The sequence below is a fragment of the Cajanus cajan genome, chromosome 10, assembly GCF_000230855.2.
Source record: "Cajanus cajan strain Asha chromosome 10, NIPB_CcT2T_4, whole genome shotgun sequence".
Lineage (NCBI taxonomy): Eukaryota > Viridiplantae > Streptophyta > Magnoliopsida > Fabales > Fabaceae > Cajanus > Cajanus cajan.
In genome coordinates, this window is record NC_138526.1 from 16,593,820 (window position 1) to 16,599,266 (window position 5,447).

At 30.3% G+C, this 5,447-nt stretch overlaps 1 long non-coding RNA gene across 1 annotated transcript; it reads left to right on the top strand.

Moving 5' to 3' along the window:
* Positions 1-1,705: 1,705 nt before the first annotated feature.
* Positions 1,706-3,554, top strand: LOC109793078 (uncharacterized). The gene is made up of 2 exons (XR_002239263.3): positions 1,706-3,014; positions 3,177-3,554. It is a non-coding gene; the product is annotated as an uncharacterized LOC109793078 (long non-coding RNA).
* The last annotated feature ends 1,893 nt before the right edge of the window (positions 3,555-5,447 follow it).

Sequence of the window (5,447 nt, forward strand, 5' to 3'; positions counted from 1 at the left end):
TTGAGTAAAATATCGATGGTGACTCACATTTTCAAAAGTCGCCAACAATGATGGTTTAGTCAGGTTGTCGAACATTCCAAAGCTTGTGAGATTTTCAAAACAAAGTCCAAACCATCTGTGCACTAGTATAGAATGTACATTCTACGTCTGATATTTTAGGGATTTTACGTCGGAAAAACCTCTGACGTCGATGCGGGAGACGTAAATTTACGTCGATTGTAATGGCCGACGTAAATTTATGTCGGACAAGCCAAGAACCGACGTAAAATTCTGATGGCACAAATTTAAAGCATCTGGAACGAGCCGTTCTGCAAGGAAAATGGCCCGTTCTACTCTCAGTCATTTTGTGTTAATTATCCATCTGGAACGGCCCGTTCTGGTTGCAGAACGGGCCATTCCAGATGGATAATTAACACAAAATGATTGAGAGAAGAACAGGTTGTTCTCCTTGCTGAACGGCCCATTCCAGATGCAGAAGAAACGAGAGGGTGCAGAAGATTTCAAATAATAATATTAAAAAAATGAAGAAAAGAACAAGTAGTAGTAAAGATGGAAAGTAGACAAGGGAAAAGGAAATGAAAAATACATTAAAAAAAAGGAACTTGTAATTAAGTGTACATGGGAAAAGGAAACGTGACCGTTTTCACAAACGTAAGCCCGAATGACAGGCTCGTCGTCGTCGTGGAAGCCAAAGTCGCGCCGCAAGAAAAAGGTGGAGTGGAGCTCCAAAAGGCACGGATCAAGCTTTCTCTTGTTGCCATCTGCAATGTTGGTGTGTATGAAGAAAAAAACATCAAGGTTTTTCAAAGGCTTCAAGCCCTGTTTCAGCGGAGAGCATGGACTCCCCTGGCACCTCTCTTCCACAGCTTAGCACGTTTAAAGAAGGTGCCTACACTTTAATATAGAAAGCTTTTTTACGTCGGATATAATAAGGTCTGACGTAAACCGACGTAAAATGTAAAATTTACGTCGGACATTAGATACATCTGACTTAGATTTTACATTTTACGTCGGACCCTATTAAGTCCGACGTAAAAAATTTCACAAAATTTACAAAAATGTCACCGCGTCTTTTTTACGTCGATTTTTGTTTTGACCGACGAGAAAATAGTTACGTAAAAGACTATTTTTCTACTAGTGGTGGACAAGATCGAAATTTTTTAGGTTCTGACAAGGAGACCAATTATTAAAATCCCTCCTTGAGTAGGTGTGAAACTCTTGGAGTAAATTTTGTTGAGATTTTTCTAGGTCCTTAGTTAATGTGAAGTAAAATATGAAGTTGATGGTTGATTACTAGAAAGGTTACATAGTTCCTTATAGATAATTAGTAGGCTAACTCCACATATAACTTGATAATACATGTCAAGGTCATGGTACACCCTATATATTTACAGAAAGTAAGAAATCATATTTTTATAAGTGTCGTGACTACAGGAAAATAAATCCTAATTTTTTTTTCCCATTGTATCTCATTAATTAATCGTTCGATATTTGAAGTTACCGTCCACGTAAAACAAGACGTACCAACAATGTATTTCCTACCACGTGTATTGAAGCTTCAAATTTTTTCCTTCGAGATAAAACTGTTGCATGTCCTTCTATTCACAATATATAATACACACAAGGCAAAAGAATGTTTTCCTTTCTTAAATGTGAACGCTGAAATCAATAGAATAACTCTATTAAAATATTTTGGTGCTTTTATTTTCAACTATGAAATATAATTCAAACTAAAATTTCAATTGAAATATTATAACTACTTTAAATAATTTATATTTAAGTGATTTAGAAATTGAAAATTATTATTTTAATTAAATCTAGGTTATTATTTTTAAGAACTAACACCACACAATAAATTAAAATATATAAATTTAAAACATCAAAAAATTCTAACATAAAAAATATTGTTTATTTCATATTAATACTTACAATAAAAAATAATATTTAAAATCTCACATATCTAAATACAAATATAGATTGAAGTGACAAATTATATGATTTAAAGACAAATGTAGATTGAAGTGATAAGTTATATCTCAAAAGATTTCATTTTCAATTGAATAAAAATCTCCAAAGTGGTTAGTGTTGGTTATTATGAGTTTCTTAGAATAGTTCTTTGAATATGTGTGTGACTAAGTGTCTATTGTAATTATTTTTCTTTATTAAATACTGGAAACAAGTTCATTAGTAAAGGCCAGAAAACATTTTTACACAAAATTCTCGGTGTAAACTGCCTGTCTCTCTAAATGGCTTATGGTTTTGGGTACAATATTGTGCATGTTCTTTGTACCATTTTTCTTTTCTTTTAATCAAGTTGTGGTTCTTTTATTTTTTTTCTTACCTACTGGATTTTGATATGATCTCGTTAATTGATTTGTTCATACAATATCTAATTATTATCAAAATTAATGTTATTGAAGAAGTTTGCATAATAATGATAGATTATAAACATAATAATTTATTACTTACTCGTTAAAAATTATATTTGAGTTAAAATATATATTAAAAAAAATCATTTAACGAATTTCAACCAAAAGACTCCCGGAGCTCACTTAATTGTTATTTGATGTCACTTTTTTTAAGCTACTTGGCCGAATTGGAGAGGACATTCTCTTTTTTTTTTTTTGTTGTCTTTTTTCTTTTTGCTGTATTGGAGGTTTCGTACCCAACTCACTAAAAAGGAAGAAAAAAAGAAGAAGAAGAAAGACGCGTAATTTCAGGGGACATTGTTAATTATTATCATTAAAGTTTGAGAGCGATATCTGTGTGTTTATGTTGTATATATATGTATGTGTTCTACTCTACTCTTCATTCAATTCTCACAGAGCAATCTATACTCTAAATATATATAGCTATATATATACCCTCTTTGGCTTTCTATACTTGTTTTCCATTTAAGATGAGGTGCTTTAAGAATCTTGTCTTAAACATGGTTTTGCTATTTGTGATTCTCTTATCAATGAATCTCGCAATAGCAAGACAGCCCCTTTGGATATCAGAGCCTCACTACACACGTAAGTCACCTAACTAACATCCTTTCACTAAATCATCAACTCTTTAATTAAAATTGAACTAATTAAGGTTTAAATTCATTATTTATTCTTTTTGAATGTTTTATATTGGTTACTGATTATTCAGTTCCAAATTCCAATGTCGTTTGGGAATTAACCTTCTAGATGGACGCCTCCTTTACCATGATCAACCAGCAAGAGGCCACAATTATGACGTCCCTAAGGGAAAGTGAAGCGGAGGTGGGTTGGGTTTCAAGGAGAAAAGTTTACTGTGGAGAAGCAGATGTATAACTGCATATGTACTATGTTACTTTGTTTTGGAATTACGATTTCCTTTGAGTGTCGTCAATAATATTAATAAATTCAGCTCAACTGTGGAGACTTAGGTCTTAAAGTCTTAATGAGTCAAGCTGTGATAAGATGTGTCATCAAAATTATTAGACTAAAATTTTATGTTTATGTTTATGTACGTTTACTTCTTGTGTTTGGCCTCATGTTAATTATTTTTGAATTGTAATAGTCTTCGTTAGCCACTCGGTTTTATTTGGTGTTTCTTTATTGTTTGTTTCTTATTTTAAATAGACTGGTGCCTCCATCTTTGAGGGGAATTTTTTTTCATAAAAATCTGTGACTTTTTTTTTAAAAAAAATATAGAAAAATTTTGCATCAAACTTCCTGCAGATATAAAATTTGTAGGTAAATTCCCTCTAAATTATAAAATCTGCAGGTAAATTTCTTGGAAAATTTAAAATCTATAGATAAATTTTCTGTAAATTTTAATTTGTAAGGAAGTTTCTTGTAGATTATAATATGCAAAAAAAAAAAAACAAACAAATAAATAATCACTGGTAATTTTTTGTGAATTTTTTTAAAAAAAATATTTTTGAAACTTAATACTATTTTTAAATATTATTATTGTTATTTGGTTTTATAAATTAAAATTTTAATTATATTGCAGCCAAAACAAACATCTCAGCAAGTAAATCTAAAGTGCTTCTATAAAGAAAATTCGATAAATTAAAAGAAAAATTAAGTATTTCATCGTAAAAACTTGGGCATTTTCAAAATCAAAATTCATTGATAGAAATTGAAATTAATACAATACAAAGAATTTTAGCAAAATTGATTGCGTGCGAAGATCGAAATGAAATTCTATAAATGTGAGTAAATTGTGTTGGAAACAAAAGAACAAATAGCTAAACTAATGGAAATCTTAGGATATACTAGATTGATGTACATTTTCCTTCAATTTTCTTGGGCGGATCCTTAGCTTTTTGGAATCCTTCAAGCTTCTTCAATGGCTTCCAATGATGTTAGAAGTCGTTTCTAACACACAAGAGAATGTAGGATCTCCCTTGAGTGACACGACAGTCTTGAAGAGTGATAAGTCTCTTTAAATTCTCACCATATTCAATAGAGGATAAGAGAAAAGAAAGAATTTCAAAGAGAATGAATTTTGAGAGAGAAAATTTCATCAAATTCAATAAAATGCTCAAAACTAGTACAAAATAGGTATAAAGATACAATATATAGAGTTTAGTTGGCTTATGGTGCAAGTTAAATTAACAATGATTAAATGTAACCATGGTTAGCTATCTTGTTCTTAAGCTAACTAACTCTAGTTAAATGTCTACAAGTCTAGTTAGTTTCCTAAAAGCTTATGGAGCATGCTAAACTAATCCTTTTTTAAGAATAACCTGGGTTAACTTGAGTTAACTCTAACTACTTAATCTAATAATTATAACTACTAAACTAATTATTATTCTTAACAAGTTGAGATGTCACTATCAAAGTCATGTAACTTAATTTGTAGCTTGGATGGCAAATTGGACTTGATTTTGACGTTCAAACCACTTGTATAAACAAGTAGATGTCCAAACCTATGGGCCATAAAAAGATTTGGATCATCCAAATCCAAATAAGTTTAATAAGGCTTAGTTAGTTATACCTCTCCTAATCTACTAATTACACCTTCAAGTAATACAAGAACAAATCACTTACACTACTTAACCCAAAATACAAGGCCAAAATATCCTAATACAATCATTAGTAAAATGAATTACAAGTAAGAAATATGTATAATAACAATAAGAGTCCTTTAAGGTAGGGTAAGTCTCTAAAGATAGGATACCTTACAAAATAAGGGTAAATGTCTTACAATTCTTCAAACCAACTTTATCAACTTTCACCCTCACTACAAGAAATTCATTAAATAGAGACTCATTTAAAGATCAAATTTATATAGTCACTTTAGCAACTTATTTAAATACTATTTTAGAGATTGATTATAGTTGGTCCCTAATTCAATCTCTATTATCATTAATATTTTTAATGTAATTAGAGACTGAACTTTTAGTAGCTAATAGTTTAAAATATATTATTTATTTAATAGATACAACTTTTTTGGTCTCTAATTAAAATATAATCTGAGAAATT